This window comes from Aquila chrysaetos, chromosome W, assembly GCF_900496995.4.
Source record: "Aquila chrysaetos chrysaetos chromosome W, bAquChr1.4, whole genome shotgun sequence".
Lineage (NCBI taxonomy): Eukaryota > Metazoa > Chordata > Aves > Accipitriformes > Accipitridae > Aquila > Aquila chrysaetos.
The window spans coordinates 2,593,766-2,615,210 of NC_054457.1; the positions used below are offsets into that span (position 1 = coordinate 2,593,766).

At 45.2% G+C, this 21,445-nt stretch overlaps 1 long non-coding RNA gene across 1 annotated transcript; it reads left to right on the top strand.

Annotated features, from left to right (window-relative positions):
* Positions 1 to 6,405: 6,405 nt before the first annotated feature.
* Positions 6,406 to 21,045, top strand: LOC121232822. Its single transcript, XR_005931712.1, has 3 exons — positions 6,406 to 6,443; positions 16,321 to 16,326; positions 20,959 to 21,045. It is a non-coding gene; the product is annotated as an uncharacterized LOC121232822 (long non-coding RNA).
* Positions 21,046 to 21,445: the final 400 nt, after the last annotated feature.

The window sequence follows — 21,445 nt, forward strand, 5'->3', positions numbered from 1 at the left end:
ATTCATTTTCTACTCTGCATTATTTGTCCACCTTCTGTTGCATGGACATTATTTTCTCAAAAGCACTTATCTCCTGCATCATGTCAGTTCATGTATTTTTCTCTTAAAAAATGCATTTTCCTATTACACTCAGTCTTGCATCATTTACATATTTCAGCAGAATTGTAAACATTTTGTACTATAATTAGAGTACTCCAAAGACCAGAAATGGTCAAAATGCAATGAGAATTATTATGCATAAGACACCACAGGCAGAAGATACCAGAGTCATTAGATATACTTGCACACATATTTTTATGTGATATTATATGAGAGATGAAGGGAAATATATGTTATTTGTCATTTATATTATGAAATATTGGTAATGCAAGCAGATACATTTCTACTGTTTTAAATAGCAATTGCACAGATAGTAGAGATTACACCATCAGTTTTCTTGTCTTTATTCCAGATTTTAAAGAACAGAAAAAACCAAAGCTGAACCATGACATGGGTACTGCCCTGTTGGCAAATAACTCCACTCTTTCCTTCTTTTATGTGTGTGTATTGGGTTTGTGTAGTGGGGTTTTGGTAGCGGGGGAGGAGCTACAGGGGTGGCTCCTGTGAGAAGCTGCTAGAAGCTTCCCCAGCGTCAAGTCGGACCCTGTCGTGGTGTTACGGATGCATGACTAACCAAATCCAACAGGTGTTAAAACTCAGATTTATTCTTCAGCAAAAGTTAGTTAGAAGTCCGGTAACATTTTATAAAACCACAGGCTCAATGATGTAAAGAGAACTAATACTACACGGCCGACTTAAGAATCCCCAAGATTTAAAGTGATGGCTCAAAACGCGCGTATCACTCACCTAAAAGCTGAGGGCTCTCTCCCTCGAGGAGTTACCTCAGGCGGTGCCCCGACCCGAGGGGGAGTCCCCGACTGCAGAGCCGCTGCTCCGAGGAGGACTGCCGACGTGTCCTCTGGCAGGACCCCGTTTATACCCCTGTTGAATCTGACCTGTGGTCATTTAATTCTATTGGCTAGGAGGGTCACCTCGGCGTACCTAGCGCATCTCGATTGGCCAGTTCAAATTTCAACCTGCAGCCTCCAGGGTTTCCTTCCCCTTCTCCCTTCCTGGAGAAGTTTTGTTTCCTGCTGGCAGGATGGGGGGGCGGGATGTACTGCCACAATCCACCCCGTGACCACAGTCATGATTCAACTGGTTTCTTTGGAGTGGTGGTACAGTCACCTCTTGCCTCCAAAGTTAAAAGGGGGTGCAGTTTGGCGAGTTTGACGCTCATTGTGGGTCATCATTCCCTTCTGGTCTAGAACCAAAGCGGAATGTAGAACACAGGAATATTCAGTGTATGGACAGTTTAAAGGAGTATACTTAACCATTACTTGACCAGGCTTCACTACCAAGCGTTTGATAGAACTTATTGCAATATAGATTACAGTAATCATAACTACAAGCATTATTAAAGCTTAGAGAAGGCTGGTCTCCCACCCCATGAAAGAAAATCTGAACATATCAAAACTTTTCCCAACCAGTTCGTCCCTGTTGCAGAAGCAATTGCCTCTGAGTCTCTTGCCATATTCTCTCATTGATTTAGTCTTGAAGCCACATTGACACATTTGGAGTGAACACAGCAGTTGTCCATTGACATGTTCAAAACTTTACATATACCCTTCTCTTTCTTTGGCATCTAATCCAATACAGCCCAATTTTTGATAGTCATTTTACCGATATGTTATAACCGATTGTTTGAGAGTCCCCAAATTGTTAGATGTAGCATTGGCTAAGGTTGATAGCTGTAAACTCGGTTCTAGGGTGCTCTAATAATGTTCCTCAAGTACCATACAGTTGCCCCGATGGAATTTCAGGGCATAGCATAGTACCATTCCAACTCCACCCCGTCATCCCATGGGTTAGTTGGAGGATATAGTCACATCTGGTGATCAATTCTAATTGTTATATTGCTCTCATGTGAGGTCAAGGACTCGTGATATTAATGTCCATCATTTTGCCACGACATTATTATCCAGATCTTCATCATCCACGTCTGTCACAGTCATCACTGTCAGCAAACGGACTGGAATGACTCCTTCCTTCATGGTCCTGTAAAAAAGCACAACTAGGTTTCGGTTTTAAAACCGGGTCACAGGGTTAGAAGTCTGGTATTATCCACCGGGCACTGATACGGTGAGTCTTTCCACTTCCATTCAAAGCTTCCCAGGCATGCAGGCCTCTGGGTTTTGCTAAGGTCATAGGAACAATATCAATGGAGGGCAGTTTCACCATGACGGATTGGCCCACGTATGTCTCCTGTGGGAGCTGATGTTTCTGGTCGCCTGGAATAAAATCCTTGCCCCTTAATGGTTCCGTAGGACCGAATGCTCGAATTTTTGGATTACCATAATTTCCCCATCGGTTGTTAACGGTAAAAACTGCCTGTGGTAATCGCGTGTCCCAGTTGTGGCGTGAGACATCAGCATGTTTTTTAATCAAGCCATTGGTTCGCTCAACTATAACATTGGCTTGGGGGTAATATGGGGTGTGAAACACCCATTTGATGCCCTCCCCTCGAGCCCAGTCTTGTACCACTGTGGCTGTGAAATGTGATCCGTTGTCACTTTGAATGCATTCGGGAGTAGGTAGAATACCAAACCACTCTCGCAAGACCTGAACTGTCTTGTTTCCAGTGGCTGTACCAACAGCCGTTGCCATAGACAATCCTGATTATCACTTCCACTCCTGCCAAAATATACTTCTTCCCATGAGATGGTTTTAAAGGACCAATGTAATCAACCTGCCACGTGCTCCAAAGAGCCTTGCTTTGTCTGATATGCTGGGCCGGAGCTTGGTTTGGGTGATTAGCTTTAAGCCTTATTCAGCATTGCAGGCAAGCTGTAAGAATTGCTTCACAGGTTTTCATAGACACTGGCCAACCCCGAGATCGGCATTCATAATAGAGATCTGCTTTCCCTGAGTGGCCTCATTTGATATGCAACCATTCTGCTAGTCTATCCCAATCCTCCTTCTCACTGGTGACCATCCTGATTTGGGTCAGGTGGTCCACCTGCTGATTCCATTTCGCAGCTGGGGTTCCATCCCAAGCATGTCCCTTCACCCATCCCACCTTTAAAGGTCAGGATCTCCCTATTGCCAGGAGACATTGCCAGTCCTCTGTTCTCCACACTTTCACATGACCTACTTCCCACTTACTAGATTCCCACTGACATAGCCACTCTGTAGAACCCTTAAAGGTTGCGTAAGAGTCAGTATAGACAATGGTAGCACCATTCTCTATGGCCAGTAATAAAACCCGTAATTCTCCTACTTGTGCACTACCTTCACCCTCTTCCTCGACTGTCTTCCCAGTACCAATCTCCAATGCCACTGCTTTATATTGCCACTTTGATCCCACTCGATGGGCAGATGCATCTGTGAACCACACTCCTTGCACATCTGAGCCTGCCACAAATTCGGGTGCCTCCTCAATCGGAGAAGGTTTATACGGTTGACCCAGCAAGGCTGGGTCAGGGTTTACAGGTTGTTGTAGTTTGAAAACTTTAGTCGGACCCTCTTTTAGCAGGAGCAATTGGCTTATCCCTTCTAGGTATGCATACCATTTCCTTACTGTGGCCTTTTGGGCTATTCCCTCCGGAGGAGGTGACCCATTGAGGATTGAATTTAAGAGAGGGAAAGGACCCTGTACTATAACATCCTGTGAAGTACGCAGCTTTTCAGCCTCCTTAACCACTCTAGTGAGGGAGAGGACCCCCTTTTCCCAGTCTGAATATCATTGCTCAGTCTCCTTAAATGAAGTGGGAGAGAATAATAAAGGCCTGGCTGGTCCCTGTGGCCCCTTTTGAAACATGCCACAGTATGAGGCATGTTCAGCAAATCCCCATTCCACCCTTAAAGGATCTCGTGGGTGCAACGGACCTAGTCTCTGATAAGCCTTAAGCTCATCTTTCAGAGTGGTGAGGGCTTCCATATGCTGCAAAATCCAATCCCATTTCCTATTCTTTCGGAGCAAGTCATAGAGAAGGCGGGCAATCACTGAAAGCCCTGGTATATGTTTCCTCCAATAGCCCAAGGTACCTAACAGCTGTTGTAATTCCATTTTATTACTTGGAGTCTGTCCCTTTTCAATTGCTAACAGAGCGTCATCAGGTACCGCAACTGCCCCAGCTATCCACCATGCCCCTAGGAATTTGACTTCTTGTCCTGGACCTTGGCATTTAGAAGATGGAATGTGTAGCCCATTCTTGATCAACAGATTCCAGATGGCCTCAGCCACTTGCCCTACCTGTTCCTTGTTGTCCCCACCAACTAGGATATCATCTATATATTAACAGATGTGGACACCTGGTGGTACCTCCACAGCATCAAGGAGCTTGGCTAAAGCATTGTGAGCAATAGTAGGGGAGTGCTTGTATCCCTGGGGAAGTCAATTAAAAGTGTATTGGGTCCCCTCCCAAGTGAAGGCAAACTGGGGTTTGTCCTCTTCCCTTAGGGGAACCATAAAAAACATATCCTTGACATCTAAAGCAGCCATCCATGGCTGGGCTGCAGCCTGTATTGCTGTTAGTACTGAGTTGATACTTGGGACAGCAGAAGTTAATGGTGGGGTATTACTATTCAATCTCCTATAATCAATTGTTAGTCGCCACCTTCCATCTGATTTACGGACTGGCCAAACAGGGGAATTGTAAGGAGAACATGTGCGACTGATGATCTCTCTTTTCTCCAGATCATTAATTACTTCCAAAATGCCCCATTTGGCCGCAGCTGGAAGTGGGTATTGAGGGACACAGGTTACCTTAGATTGCGGTAGTGCAGGAGCAACCTGCAAGGTTCTCACATGAATAGCCTCTGCCTCCCTGCCCCCGAAGCTCCACACCCTGCCATTGGGTAGGTCCCATTGCCTGCCTGCCAGCACATCAAATCCCAGTATATTTCCCTCATAGGGGCTTAAAGCCACCTCCACAGCTGTCATTCTTTTTTCCCCCAGGTAGCCAAAGTTGGGTTCGAGCTATGGGGCATTTTTCTGTCGCCCCTGTTACTCCCCTAATGTTTATAGCCTTTCTCGATGGCCTAATTCCCAGCTCACTAGCTTGTAGATCATTTAAAACACTAATTTGGGCTCCTGTATCGATTAAGAATTCCAAACTTATCTGTTTTGGGCCCACAGGAATGCGTATATAAGGCTCCTTATCAGCAGACCATTGGCAGGTATTCACCATGCGGACTGGGCAGCCTGAACCCCAAACCGCAGCTCGTAGTTTTTAGCCCTTCCAGTTCCTCTCGCAGTGCCGCGAAAGGGTCCCGTTTCTCTTCCCGAGGGGGCGGGGTTGCTGGCGCTTCCCTTTGGTCTCCAGCTTTCCCCTCCAGCAATCCCACTCCCGGATGCCGCCGGCGGACTGCCCGGGCAGCACGGCTCGGGCTGCCCCCAGTGCCGGTGCCTTCCGCCAGAGAGCGTCCCTTCCGGGACCGCAGTTCCGACCCGACCGACCGCGAGTTCGAGACCGCTCGGGGCGGGGTTTACAACCGGCTGGGCGGACCTTCCTGCTGCCCTCCGTTAACTCCGACAGTCCCTTTGCCCGGATAGTAACAGATTCTCCTCTCTCCTTGGGATCCACACCCCCAGCCCAGTAAGCTACTCGGGATGTTATCGACTGATCACCTGCCGGTCCCCAGTAACCTCTCGCTTCATCATCACTCAACAGTATCCGATCCTCCCCCGTTAGAGAAACTCTCCACAAATACTCAGGTTCGGTTTCGCCCGGCTTGCGCGAAAACTTAGCTTGCAACTCGCCGAGCTCGGGTCCCGACCGAGGGGCCGTGCAAACAGCGCTCCGGGGGCTCCCACCGTGCGGACCCGCGTGCCCTTCTGTTTCAATAAGGGGCCGCACGTCCCTTTCCTCCAATTCCACCTTCAGACAATCTATTTCCCCTTGCCTTTTAGCAGAATCACTCTTTCGGTTCTGTGCTTGAATCCAGCAGGCGCCCAGGAGGGCCCACACGCTGCCTTTGCTGTCTCGCGGACTACTTCCGCGGCACAGTTCTACTCTCTCCACGACCGCTGCCGAGTCGGACCACTTCTCCTTCGCCCAGTCCAGACCTGGGGGAAAGGGCTGCAGCCGTGCCTCCGTAATAATTCCTCCATTAACACCATCCTGCCGACTACGCCAATTTAAAATGTTACGGATGCGCAACTAACCAAATCCAACAGGTGTTAAAACTCAGATTTATTCTTCAGCAAAGTTAGTTAGAAGTCCGGTAACATTTTATAAAACCACAGGCTCAATGATGTAAAGAGAATTAATACTACACGGCCGACTTAAGAATCCCCAAGATTTAAAGTGATGGCTCAAAACGCGCGTATCACTCACCTAAAAGCTGAGGGCTCTCTCCCTCGAGGAGTTACCTCAGGCGGTGCCCCGACCCGAGGGGGAGTCCCCGACTGCAGAGCCGCTGCTCCGAGGAGGACTGCCGACGTGTCCTCTGGCAGGACCCCGTTTATACCCCTGTCGAATCTGACCTGTGGTCATTTAATTCTATTGGCTAGGAGGGTCACCTCGGTGTACCTGGCACATGTCGATTGGCCAGTTCAAATTTCAACCTGCAGCCTCCAGGGTTTCCTTCCCCTTCTCCCTTCCTGGAGAAGTTTTGTTTCCTGCTGGCAGGATGGGGGGGCGGGATGTACTGCCACACGTGGTTTAACCCCAGCCAGCAACTAAGCATCACGCAGCCACTCACTCACTTCCCCCCCACCCAGTAGGATGGGGGAGAAAATCAGGAAAAGAAGTAAAACTCGTGGGTTGAGATAAGAACGGTTTAATAGGACAAAAAAGAAGAAACTCATAATGATAATGATAACATTAATAAAATGACAACAGCAATAATAAAAGGATTGGAATGTACAAATGATGCGCAGTGCAATTGCTCACCACCTGCCGACCGGCACCCAGCTAGTCCCTGAGCAGTGATCCCCCGCCCCCACTCCCCCCATTTTATATACTAGATGGGACGTCACATGGTATGGAATACCCTGTTGGCCAGTTTGGGTCAGGTGCCCTGGCTGTGTCCTGTGCCAACTTCTTGTGCCCCTCCAGCTTTCTCGCTGGCTGGGCATGAGAAGCTGAAAAATCCTTGACTTTAGTCTAAACACTACTTAGCAACAACTGAAAACATCAGCGTTATCAACATTCTTCCCATACTGAACCCAAAACATAGCACTGTACCAGCTACTAGGAAGATAATTAACTCTATCCCAGCTGAAACCAGGACAGACCAGCTTCTGGCCAAGGCCGACCCAATCAGCGACGGTGGTAGCGCCTCTGGGATAACATATTTAAGAAGGGGAACCTGCAGTGGAATGGGGAGTGGAATGTGAGAGAAACACCTATGCAGACACCAAGGTCAGTGAAGAAGGGGAAGGGGGAGGTGTGCCGGAGGAGGTGATGCCCCTGCACCCCGTGGTGAGACAGCAGGCTGTCCCCCTGCAGCCCATGGAGCTGAATGGTGGAGCAGATGCCCACCTGCAGCCCATGGAGGACCCCACGCCAGAGCAGGTGGATGGCCGTGACTCCATGAGAAAGCCCGTGCTGGAGCAGTGTGTGACTGAAGGACTGTACCCTGTGGAAAGGACCCATGCTGGAGCAGTTCGTGAAGAATTGCAACCCATGGGAAGGATTCACGTTGGAGAAGTTCTTGGAGGACTGCCTCCCGTGGGAGGGACCCCATGGTGGAGCAGGGGAAGAGAGTGAGGAGTCTTCCCCCTGAGGAGGAAGGAGTGGCAGAAACAATGTGTGATGGACTGACCGCAACCCCCATTCCCTGTCCCCCTGTGCTGCTGTGGGGGAGAAGGTAGAGAAAATCAGAAGTGAAGTTGAGCCCAGGAAGAAGGGAGGGGTGGGGGAAGGTGTTTTAAGATTTGGTTTTATTTCTCATTATCCTGCTCTGATTTGATTGGTAACAAATTAAATTGATTTTGGTTGTTTTTTACCCCAAGTTGAGTCTGTTTTTTGCCCATGACCATAATTGGTGAGTGATCCCTCCCTGTCTGTATCTCGACCCATGAGCCTGTCCTTGTATTTTCTCCTTCCCATCCCACCATGGGGGGGAAGAGTGAGCGAGTGGCCTCATGGTGCTTCTTTGTTTTCGGCTGGGCTTAAACCATGGCAGTGTGTAGAATGGTCTTTTTGGGAAAAGGTTTGTGACCCTCAGTCATGCAAGATGGTGCTCTGTATCAGATAAGGGATACCACTCTTCCAGAGGGGAATCCATCTCTTTATTTTTGCTTATGAAAAGTCAGGTTTACAAATATGTAAAAAGATACCTTTTCTACAAACTTATATACAGTTGGGGGGGGGGGCGGAGGGTGGTGTTGTCTGACAGAAATTATAGAAATACAGCAAGACTCTCAAAGAGCCTGAACCAGTGTCCTCAAATGCCAATGGAAAGGCTTTAATCCTTATAATCCTTGTCAACTTTCTACATTCCAGATGAGCATTTTGTGATAAGACCTATGAATGTTATTTTATGCTTTGAACTCTAAATATTTTCAATCTTGTTTTAAAGCTAATGTTCAGTTTTCAAGGAAAGGTCACATAATAAATTTTAAAAATACCATGTGAAATTACTATTCTTAATAAATATTATCCTGCAAAGCAGATGTGGAACAAGAGAGAATAAAAATGTTTTCATCTGGGCCTAAAGAGAAAGGGCCAAGTCTAATTTTGGGGAGATAGCATCAAAACTTTCTGATTGGTTTAGACTAGATATTATGCTAAGATTATTCAATGAGTAGGAAAAAGTATTCTGTTTGGGGAAAAAAGGGTATAAAAGAATAGACAATCTTTAGTAATAGTTTGGAGAAGGTAGCAGAAGGAAGCCATGATGTGTGTTCAGCATTAGTTGAAGGGATCCCAATGACAAAGACCTGTGCCTGTATCAGGTGCATGCACACGCACAACACAGTGTTGCTTACAAAAGTTTCTGTACACTAGGTAGGAATTATGAAGTGAACTACCTAACTGAAATGCAACTATGTGCTTAAACTAAGCCAGCTTATTTCACTACACATTAATTTGGCACCCACATTTGATGAAAGGTGGACTAACAGACTTATGAAAATTGTCCCCCTTTCCCTTTTGTAAGCATCCTGAGTGGAATCCTGTCCTCTTGAATTCAAAGTCAGATTTGCCATCAGTTCTAATAGAACCAGGCTTTGGTCTCCCAAATCAAACTACTAGTCTGTGGCTTGCCATACAGGTAGACAAACAGCAATAGCAGCACCAGTAACTGAGGTTTAGCACAAGAAGATTTTTTTCTCTCACTGGTGGCCACAGTTTTGTGTAAAGGAGAAGCTCTTTCTACTTTTTATATAATAAGTATCACTATAATGTTAACGTTTCATGCCCATGGTAGCTACATTTCTTATTGAACTTCTGTGTTTCCCATTCTAATATAAGAAGTACTAGAGAAACCATGTAGAAGCCAAATGCCATGACTTGGCATTATAATTGGTCTTGAACCCCAGGCTCCAATTTTTAATAAAACAAAGCAAAACATTGGCTAATACAGTTAAAAGCCCTTACAGATCTACTGCTATTTGTACACAGGTACAGCAGAAGAATTCCTTTATTTCCTTTTTGTAGTCTTACCTTTAATCATCAGCTTAACTAGAGCCTCTTTTCTTTGTACTTTTCCCTGCCCTATTCCCACAGCAGTGGGGTTAAATGAGAGGGATAGATATGATTGTTCTGTAGCCCTACTAGGGAGCATTTATGTCTGTCAAAATTATAACACGAAAGTTATAAGAATCATGCCAAGCAGGGCTTTTAAGATACTTTCACAAACATTCAACATTAAACATTTAAAATTTTTTTTTCTTTTTAAAATTGTGTTTCTTGGCATTGCAGGCTTGATTTTGTGCATATAGAAATTTAAGGCCATGTGAAACGGCTGCTGGCTTTGCTAGAAATTCTTGTAGAGACCATTCCACTGAGCAAAGGGCAGCTCCCTCGGTGTGTATGTGTAATCCATATGGTTCTGTGGATATGTGCTGCACAGCACTGCTATCCACTGAAGTCTGCTGTGCCCAGCAGGTTCCATAGTGAATTTTGTGAGTCATGCGTGTGCTGACACTGAAGGGGATTAAAATAAACTCTCTTGAAACTAGCTTAGATGAATAGACTGCACTGCCCAGTTGCTTAGCAGGAAACAGCTGCTGTGCTGGCAATAAAGTACCTGCCTTATGCACTATCTGGGTGCTCTATATTATGAGGTACCCGCATTTTGGTGTGGAAAATGATTTCAGACATGCTCATGCAGGTCTATTGGAACTCTAGCCACCTGCTTCTTTACAGCTAGTTTATTATAATGGTTCTCACTACAGATTAACATCACCTGCCTTGCAAGAATGCATTGCTAAACTTTACTAAAGTCTACTCTCTAGTCAGAATTCATTGCTTTGGAATGATATTCACCAGTGAGACTTGAAAATTATAGATATCTATGGAAAAGCCTTAGATAATTCAAAAACACCTGATGAGTTTTCATCAAGGTTTTTTTTAAAGTTATTTTACATTAGTTTGTTTTGGAAAGAGATGCTTAATCTGACAGAATTTAACCTCAAATTCTATCCCAAACAGAAAATTCTATACGAAGATTTACATGTGCAACACCATTTTCTACATTGGAGCCAGATTCCTAAAATACTTCAACAGAACTGTGTGGTGGGTTGACCCTGGCTGGATGCCAGGTGCCCACCAAAGCCGTTCTATCACTCCCCCTCCTCAACTGGACAGGGGAGAGAAAATATAACAAAAGGCTTGTGGGTCAAGATAAGGACAGGAGAGATCACTCACCAATTACCTTCACAGGCAAAACAGACTCAGCTTGGGGAAAATTAACTCAATTTATTACCAATCAACCAGAGTAGGGTAATGAGAAATAAAACCAAATCTCAAAACACCTTCCCTCCACCCCTCCCTTCTTCCCGGGCACAACTTCACTCCCAGATTCTCTACCTATCCCCCCCAGCGTCACAGGGGGACGGGGAATGGGGTTTATGGTCAGTTCATCACATGTTATTTTCTGCCGCTTCATCCTCCTCAGGGGGAGGACTCATCACACTCTTCCCCTGCTCCAGCATGGGGTCCCTCCCACGGGAGACAGTCCTCCATGAACTTCTCCAACGTGGGTCCTTCCCACGGGCTACAGTTCTTCACAAACTGCTCCAGCATGGGTCCTTTCCATGGTGTGCAGTCCTTCAGGAGCACACTGCTCCAGCATGGGTCCCCCACGGGGTCACAAGTCCTGCCAGAAAACCTGCTCCATGGGCTCCTCTCTCCACAGATCCGCAGGTCCTGCCAGGAACCTGCTCCAGCGCGGGGTTCCCACAGGGTCACAGCCTCCTTCAGGCACCCACCTGCTCCGGTGTGGGGTCCTCCACGGGCTGCAGGTGGATATCTGCTCCACCGTGGACCTCCATGGACTGCAGGGGGACATCCTGCCTCACCATGGTCTTCACCATGGGCTGCAGGGGAATCTCTGCTCCAGGGCCTGGAGCATCTCCTCCCCCTCCTTCTTCACTGACCTTGGTGTCTGCAGGGCTGTTTCTCTTACATGTTCTCACTCCTCTCTCCGGCTGCCGTTTCCCGTCTGTCCCAACTTTTTTTCCCTTCTTAAAAATGTTATCACAGAGGCGTTACCACTATCGCTGATTGGCTCGACCTTGGCCGGCGGCGGGTCCGTCTTAGAGCCGGCTGGTATTGGCTGCGTCGGACACAGGGGAAGCTTCCAGCAGCTTCTTACAGAAGCCGCCCCTGTAACCCCCCCCCGCTACCAAAACCTTGCCACGCAAAGCCAATACAAACTGCACTCATTTACATTTATTTAGCCTTATAGCTTTCCACCGTAATTTACATACATGATACAAAACAGGTTGCCATATAGAACCTCTGACCTCTTCATACAACCCAACTGGGCTGAACCCTATTCAGATCTGCAAGACTTTTTCATAAGATTCACCCCATTACTTGTAATAATTGGGTATTCTAAATTGTAAGATACTGAAATTAAAAACGTCTATGGCAAAATATGATTATTAGTTCAATAAAACATGTAAACACAGTGGCTAACTGGCAAAAAATTTAGAAGGCATTCAGTTGCACAGTAGTAAGCCTCATCTCAAGGTTTCTGAGGCTGTGTTGTTTTGACTATGATGTAGACATAAAATATGAATTTTGATTTTGTTACAAGATGTGGCAATTTTATTTTAAAAACCTTTGAAAGGAAAAATCAAAAAAATAGAGGTATATGAAGCATCCACATCATAATGCGACATCATGCAAAATTTGTCACGTTTTCGATTTTAATGTGCCAGGCACAACAGAAGTTTTTCAAAGGCCAAGCAAATCTCAGCTTTGTCTCCAGCCAGGTTTAGAGGTGTTTGGGTTGTGAATTCTTTTTTTTTTAAACCATTTGAATTTAATGATTTAGTAATTTCAAACATTTTAACTTGAATTGAGAGCAAAACAAAGTAAAATCTTAGTTTGAGCCCAGAGTAACAAAACTTGTTTCACAGAGCTTTAGAAAAATCCCTAAACAGAAATAAGTTTTAAAACTTTTAAGATTATATGAACTTGTGTGATAGCAAATCAGAAGCTAGGAAATCTATTATGTCTGTATAAACATAACTGTGCCAATAGAATATGAAATAAATCATGCTGCTCACTTTCCTAGTGTCCAATATTTTTTCTGAACATATGTAAATTTTCTATAAGAGGTTTAAAAAGTTTATTAAAATATGCTCCAAACTACAACAGATTTGTCATTCATGCATTACTGAGCTCAGAGGCTTAATTTTACTTTTTTGCTGTTATTTTAAAACAAGGCACTTATTTACTCAAAAGAATAAAACAGCTTTTAAATGGACATTTTGTGATGGAGGAAATGATAGCATGTGCAGGAATATTGTAATTTTTCATACAGTAAAGGTGCAGATAGGTAGTGGTAAAAAGTTGATAGGTATATTATAAAAGCATAGAGACAGTGGGCCAAATTTATCCCTAATGTAACTTCACTGAGATAAACAGATTTATACCAGGAATAAATGAGATAGATGTAAGTGTGCATGAGTTTTCAGGCTATCAGAGGAACAGTTCTTTCAGCTACCTGTCCTGAGAATCAGATAGAACATTCAGCAACAAGGGGCATGGCACCACACTTGAAAGAATGTTAATAAAATTAGAGAAGCTATACATTGTCGTGGCCTTACTGTTATCAATTAATATGTATAATATGATTGAAATAACCATGGAACTGCTAAAGTCCTGTGTAGAGCCCCCATCAGTTAATATTTAAAATAGGAAAACAATAACTAGACATGATTTAGGGTTTAGGAACTAACTACTAGACAATGGGGCTTTATGTTCATGTCAGAAAAGGTAATGGATTGTGGTCTGGTCAATAAACCTTGAAGAACTGCTTGGAACTGCCAAGATTAAGGAAGAAGTAGGTAAAAGGTAATTTCTACAGGAGGAGATTGCGACCACCAACTCATTGACCACCTACTCAAATGATACCACCTACTCAAAAGAAGACAATGAAGGAAGGAGAGAGTCTGCGCATGAATTTACATGAGGGGCAAAGAAGAAAGAACCAATCATTAAGGAAAATAACAATGAATATGTATTAGTTAAGTGTATAAATATGAGAATTTTTGAGACAAGGGTGTGCTGTCTTGAGACAGGCACCCATTCATGCACATCAATGAAATCAATTTGAAAATACCTTGACTCTGTGTGTCATTGGCTTGCACACTGGGCAAACGAACCCCATTTGTGGGACAACACTACTATTAGAGATATTAAAAGAATGTCCAGGCATCATTTTGATATCCTGCATCACATTTTGCTAGTCCCTTTCCAAGCTTTAATGAGGAACACCATGCCACCAAAGAGAGGAAAGACAGAGACTTTTAGTTAAAAAAAATCAGAAGCCATTAAGAAATATGGCCAAGAACATGCAAACTTTGTATTCACTTGTTTTTGTACAAAAGCCATGCTAAGGAAGCCCATTACTTTTACTAAGACTGTCCTGGGGAGTAACAAACAGCAAAGTAACCCCAGAAGTGCCAGAGGGAAGAGTCCCACAAACAAATTACTGAACAAGTCGAAGTTTCATTATTCCAGGCCGAATCGTATTTTTCCAAAGAGAAAAAAAGTATATCTTTATTTTCTTAAGAGAGTGATGCCAAAGAAAGTGCGGCAGAGCTGACTAACCCCCTGCCAGAGCAGCAGAGTAGTTGTAAGCACTGGAAGCTCCCTCCCACTCTGTGGCAGTGTGATGCTTTCCTGCCTAGTGGTCTCTACAAAAAAATCCCCATGGCAGCAAGGACCTCTGTGAACCTCCGGCCCAGTTCAGCATTTCCCATATTTCTCTCCAACAACGCTCTATCACACAAAAATTCACCTAAGCAGTGTAAGATAAATTTACTGCAGGCATTTTGCTCTCCATGAGATAATGCCTTCTTACCGGGCATGGGATGTTGCTCTCCCAAACCTCTCCTAGGGCTAGTGAATTTCTGGTGCTTATTTGATTCATAGCACAGACCATTTTGAATATGCTGGGCCTCATTAACTTGAGAAGAAACAAAAAGTAATGGAAGAAAGTTTAATGATGTGCTCTGGGAGCTATTCATCTAGACTAAATAATATTACTAGTGCATAACTTTCACAATTCTTTATTTCTTGTATAAAAGCTTTCCATGAGTGAAAATGAGGATAAAAGATTTCTCTAGAATATAGGTAACCCTAGGCTAAGATGAATCTTTTACCATTTTAGAGGGATACATTAGAAGTTCCAGGAAGAACAGGGGATATACACCATATAGCATGCTGTGGAGTGATTGCTGGAGGTGACTTATCGATATGACACACACCCCCCCACCCAAGGGAAGGTGAACCTCCAGGGTTGAATGCAGTGGACACGTAAAGAATTGGTTCCATGGTAGTTCCCTAAGCAACATAACCTGCACCTTTAGATGTTAGTAACACCAGGGGAGCTTGGTATGCTGACTCTGAGAAACAACACAGAGGGTGGAGCGGAGTAGAGATGCCGCGGCCAGGCTCTGTGATTGCAGGGATAGGGAACTGGAATGATAAGAACAAGAATGGTTGGTCCCTGCATTGAATCCACTGAAGCAAGGAGGTGAAATAATGGGCGTTCTGTCGACCTAATGCCCTACTACTGATTTATATCACACATGCCCAGTTCCGGGGTACTGACATGCAACACCATGTCCTTTGGGTGAACTTTGCTCATTATAATATCATTACAATACCAAAACACACCTCCATCCCAAAAGTTACCCACCTCCAAGGTGCGACCACCCCCCCCACGGAGCATGTGCTCTGAATTTTTTCTAGCATATACCTTTAAAAGCAAAGTGAGAGAACTTTATACCAATCAAAGTAAAGGTATGTATGACTAGAGTCACTCAAGCTCCACCTAAAAGGAAAAATAGGACTAAAAGACCCCAAAAGAGGAAGACTATTAGGGAAGATACCATCATAGACAAGTTGGGAGGACATCACTGACTTCTGGGGTCAGTCGATGGTCTGAACCTCTCTTCCCCCCAATAGGGACGCCTATTGGGTGAGATTCGAACACTCAGCTGTACTGAGTGCTTCCCCAGGAAACTTAGAATTCTTTAGAGCTCTTTTCTTTCATAATTTAATGCACTTGTAGTTGACTGTATTATCATTTGCACATGCTTTGCAGCCAGTGTATTTATCACCGGAAATCCAAGAGCCTGTACTGTTGCTTTAATAAACTGCGCTGCTCATTAATCTAGCTGTGATAGTTCGTTAACGCAACCAAACTCCCTAAGTCTGGTAATTCTCATGCGTTGAACGCGGCTAAGCCAAGAGTGCAGTGTGCTATAAGTGCATCCGTCATCATGATAGTTCAGCATATTGGATGTGACTGGACTTATAGCACTGAATTGGACATTACTCAGAAACCAAACCTAGCCGCCCCCAAACCCCTCTGACATCTGAGGATAAGCTGGAACGCAAGGGGGTTTATTTTCTGCTGAATTCCTTTACTCTTTAGCACAACAGAAAATTGGCATAGTCAGCAGGATTGCCATGGATAAACTGCTGCAAAAATATAATTGTGCCCCTTCCCAGGCTAGGAAGGAGTAGGCCCAAAAGTTTTGGAAGGATGAGGAGAAAGCGGTAGAGCGCATTGAGCAATGTCAGGCTACGCAAAGGATTAGAAGGAGGAAAGGTAAAGGTGTCATTTGTACTGTTTTAGGAGCCTGTTTATCTTGTGCTCAGCAAGAAGCTAAGGAAACCCCTGCTCCCAAACAAATTTCTGATGTAGAATATGCAGCTTCGAAATCAGAAAATGAGGTGTTGAAATCCTCATTGGCTTTTGAAAGGGAGACAGGAGAAAAACTAGGAGCCCGAGTTGATAAACTCGTGAATGAGAATAGTCACCTTAAACAAGTAATGGAAAGGATGAATCAGCTACCAGATAAGATGCTACCCTCTGCTCCGGTCAGGCAGATTCGTAGGTTGATGCGTTATGCGAATTCTGAGGAATGGAATGGAGACATCTGGTTTGACAGTGACGACGATGAGATTGAAGGGACCCCCCGATTCCGAACCTCAATTGATTCCCTTACGCCCCCTGATTAAAACCAATACCGCTGTTAATAGTGATGATGAGATTCACACCACTGTGCGTACAATTCCGTGGTCACCAGCAGAATTGGCCAAAATACAGGAGAAATACTCAAGGCGGTCAGGAGAATCGGAGGTTGAGTATGTGTGGCGAGTTTCTCTTATGAGGGGGGGGACCGTATTATGTTGAGTGAGGAGGAAGCCGGAGGTTACTGGGGCCCAGGAGTATTCTTGACTACCACACCAGGAAATCATAGCTATTCCTTAACTGCATGCACTGTATACTGGGCAGGTCGTATAGATCCTCAGGAGAGAGGAGAGCCACCGGAGATTAAAGCTACAAACTACTCCGACTCCAATACAGAAAGCAGCCTGCATACAAGCCATATATGACAGAGATATATTGAGGAAATCCCCAATGTTAGCTCCCATAGATCCGTCATGATTAACTCCCCTCATTTGTGGCCTTTCTGACTGTCTTAAGATGTTTGTAGCAAATGCCCAAGATTGCATACAAGCTGCTCGGGGGAATGCTGATCATGGTCGTAGACGAGGTCAGCTCAACCCCATACCCACCTGGAGTGAGTTCGTACAAGAAATAGACAGGTACGGATGCCGGATGGGCTGGGTCAGTTCATCTAGTGGAAAGCCCCCTGATCCAGCCCGGCGAGTTCACCAAATTTATACCCAAAACCCTAAATCCGATAGGAGGTTCAAGCCTAACAAGGAACGGGGTGAGTTGCGGCGTAAAGCCCTAGATTTGGGTATACCCCGACACATTTTACGCGGTGCTTCTATAGAGGATCTCCATGCATTGATTCGAAATCTGGATAAAAAGAACAACCCCGCTGGGAAAAATTACCCAGCCGAACCCCCCCCCAATCCATAAGGAAAGCACACCTGCTGCGCCAGAATATAATCTGATTGATCGGGCAGAATCCCAGCCAAAAAACTTGCATCCCCGGGGAGGGCAGTGAGCCACCCTGTCCGGCAGGTATTATCCATTCAATGGCTCTCTGATAAACATTCTGAACCTACTATTGCCATCCCTGTTGGACCTTGGAAAGTATTGGCAAACTTTCTCATTGATACCGGGCCCCAAATGTCAGTAGTCACTAACGAAACAGCACAAACCCTTGGTTTAAGACCTGGCTGACGTAGGGTTAAATTCACAGGAATTGAGGGAGTGGTAAAAGAATGCCCTACTGCGACAATTACTCTCTGGTTGCCAGGGGACCAAAGACTAACCAGGGCAGAAGTATTAGTTGGTGCTGCGCACACTGACATTCTAGGATTTGATTTGATATACTGCGTGGACGACTATGGAAACTCCCAGATGGAACAGTGTGGAGTTTTGCAGGACAGGAAACTGGATCAGGCATAGTGAGAGTGAGCTTGTTAGAGACATCCATATCCTTACCCCCCCCTCTAAGATCACCAATGTTCGGCAATATCCATTGCCAGCAGCAGCGCTTACAGGGACTGACAGGGTGGTAGCAGAATTGGAAGAAAGGGACATCGTTAAAAGGACTCATTCGCCTTACAATTCACCGGTGTGGCCAGTAAAAAAGCCGACCGGGCAGTGGCGTTTTACTGTGGATTATCGACAGTTAAATGCTAATATTGCACCTTTAACTGCCGCAGTTCCAAACATTGCGGAGATAGTGACATTGATACAGGGAGCTGCTCACCCCTGGATGGCTGCCTTAGATGTTAAAGATATGTTTTTCATGATTCCTCTCCTTGAGCAAGATAAAACGCAGTTTGCTTTTACGTGGAGGGGAATCCAGTACAGTTCTAACAGGCTCCCACAAGGATATAAACACTCCCCCACTATTGCTCACAATGCCTTGGCTAAAGTTTTAGCAGAAATTCCTGTTCCATCTGACAGCACAGTATATCAGTACATTGATAGACATCCTGATAGGAGGAACGAGCCCGGACAGCGTGAGAGACACCATGGAAAACATTAGGGATACACTGAACAAATTGGGATTGGAAATTCCAGACTCAAAGCGTCAGGGACCAGCACAAGAGGTCAAATTCCTGGGAGTCTGGTGGATTAAAGGAGCTGCCTCTATTCCCCAGGTCACCCTAGAAAAAATAGAACAAGGACAAAACCCATCTAGTGTAAAAGAGTTACAGCAAGTTTTGGGAGCCTTAGGTTATTGGCGCAAACATATTCCTGGCTTTTGCATTATTGCCCGTCCCTTATACAATTTGCTCAGAAAGGGAAAATCATGGGAATGGACTGAACAGCATACAAATGCATTAGAATTGTTAGTAAAGGAATTGAGGCTATTCCAGCAGCTATTCCCATACACCCGACTGACGCTATCCATGTAGAATGGGGATTTAGTGAACACGGTTCTCATTGCAACCTATGGCAAAGGGGGCCAGAAGGACTGGAAAGATGCCTGGAATTTAGCTCCCTCTCTTTCAATGACACCGAGATGAGATATTCAGATCTTGAGAAGGGTTTGCTGTCCCTAGTGAGGGCCATGAAACAGGCGGAATGACTAAGGAGAGAACAGAGCGTGATCATTCAGGGACCTTTCCACCTCCTAGATGTAGTCCATAAAGGTACAGCGCCATGGGCTGGCATTGCCCAAAACCCCACTGTTCGTAAGTGGTACGCCTATCTAGAAGGCATTAATGAAATCATGCCAATCACTGAGGGTAATATTAAAATATCTAAATTGCAAAAGGACATAGATGGTACCCTGTTGTCCCAAGCTACTCCAATTCAGGAAGCGCCTCCTCTAAAGGAGGACAGCGATCTCACAGGGGTATGGTTTAGTGATGCATCACATGCCTAACATTCATGGATAATTATTATTGCTTCTGTCCAAAGTCAGATTTCTGTGTTCACAAATAACCAACCTTTTGTATGTGCTTTTGCACTGGACTCACTTTGAACTAAACTATATAAGATAAGGCTGTATGTAATTTTAGAATAGGTATATAATGGTGCATATCCCTAGTATTTGGGAACCAGGAAAATTATATGAGTCAAATACCTGCTCCTTCTGAAATCAGAAGATACAGAGCCAGCTGACACCAATGCTTTTCTAACACACAGATTTGTGGATTTTTTCCTCCATGTATTGGCACAGGAATTTATGGGCTGGACCACACTGCAAATCTGAGTGCTAGCTGTGTATTTCAGCCTCTAATCAGTTAGAAAGAAACATCCTCCCTCAGCATGTAATGGAGTGGAGTTGGATGGTTTCACAGAATAATGTGCAATAATTAACTTTACAGTCTACTTGTGGATCTTAGGTATTGTTTCTGGATGCCCAGAAGTATTTATTTTTTCCATCTCATACCTCCATGACTTCTCCCTTTAACCTTCTCCTGCTAGGAGCTTCCACTCACATAGAATCTGAGACTTATGCATTTTGCCATAGGTCTTTCAGTTGATTAATGACCAGACTTTTCATTTGACAACATATATTTAAAAACTGTTCTGTATTAAACCATTCTGAAAGGGTGTTGTAGCTGGGTGATAAGGGCTTTACATGTACAAACCATGGGAAGCCAACACTAGCAGCAGCAGCAGCAGTGTCCTGGTTTCATCTGGGATAGAGTTAATTGTCTTCCTAGTAGCTGGTACGGTGCTATGTTTTGAGTTAGGTATGAGAAGAATGTTGATAACGCTGATGTTTTCAGTTGTTGCTAAGTAGTGTTCAGACTAAAGTCAAGGATTTTTCAGCTTCTCATGCCCAGCCAGCAAGAAGGCTGGAGGGGCACAAGAAGTTGGGAGGGGACACAGCCAGGACAGCTGACCCAAACTGGCCAAAGGGGTATTCCATACCATGTGACGTCATGTCCAGTATATAAACTGGGGGGAGTTGGCCTGCGTGGGGGGCGGATCGCTGCTTGAGATCTAACTGGGCGTCGATCGGTGGGTGGTGAGCAATTGCACTGCGCATCATTTGTACATTCCAATCCTTTTATTATTGCTGTTGTCATTTTATTAGTGTTATCATTATCATTATTATTTTCTTCCTTTTTGTCCTATTAAACCGTTCTTATCTCAACCCACGAGTTTTACTTCTTTTCCCGATTTTCACCCCCATCCCACTGGGTGTGGGGGTGAAGTGAGTGAGCGTCTGCGTGGTGCTTAGTTGCTGGCTGGGGTTAAACCATGACAAGCAGCCATGTGCTGAGAGGAGTGCAAGGCTTGCAAGGTACCTGGGGGGTGTCTGAGGGGGTTTCTGGGCCCCCAACACCCTTGGGCTATGTGTGGGGAGGGACCAGGCAGCAGCAAGGATGACCAGCTGCTGGAGGGCACCAAGACGCTGGGTGACTATGGCTTCACCAGCCAGACCGCCTGCCCCCAGGCCCCTGCCACCGGTCATAATCACCCCACAAGGAGCTCAAGCAGTGGTGACCACCCGACAGAAAGCTATGTCCTCTCTGCATCCCCTGTGGCATTAGCACCCACTGGGACTGATGCAGCTACCCAGACAGAGCTCCTAAGGGAACATGCAGTCATCCAGGTCTCTGGCTGCAGGGTTGTGCCTGAGGTTTCTACTGGTGTCTGAGGGCAGTAGTGAGAATTCCTGTGGGAGGTGCGCCCAGGTAGAAGAACTGCTCAGCTTAGTGGCTGAGCTTCTGGAGGAAGTGGACAGGTTGAGAAGCATCCAGGAGTCTGAGAAGGAGATTGACTGATGGAACCATACTTTGCCCTCACTGGAACAGAAATGTCAACTAGGCATAACACATGACAAGGGGGGATCCTGCACCCT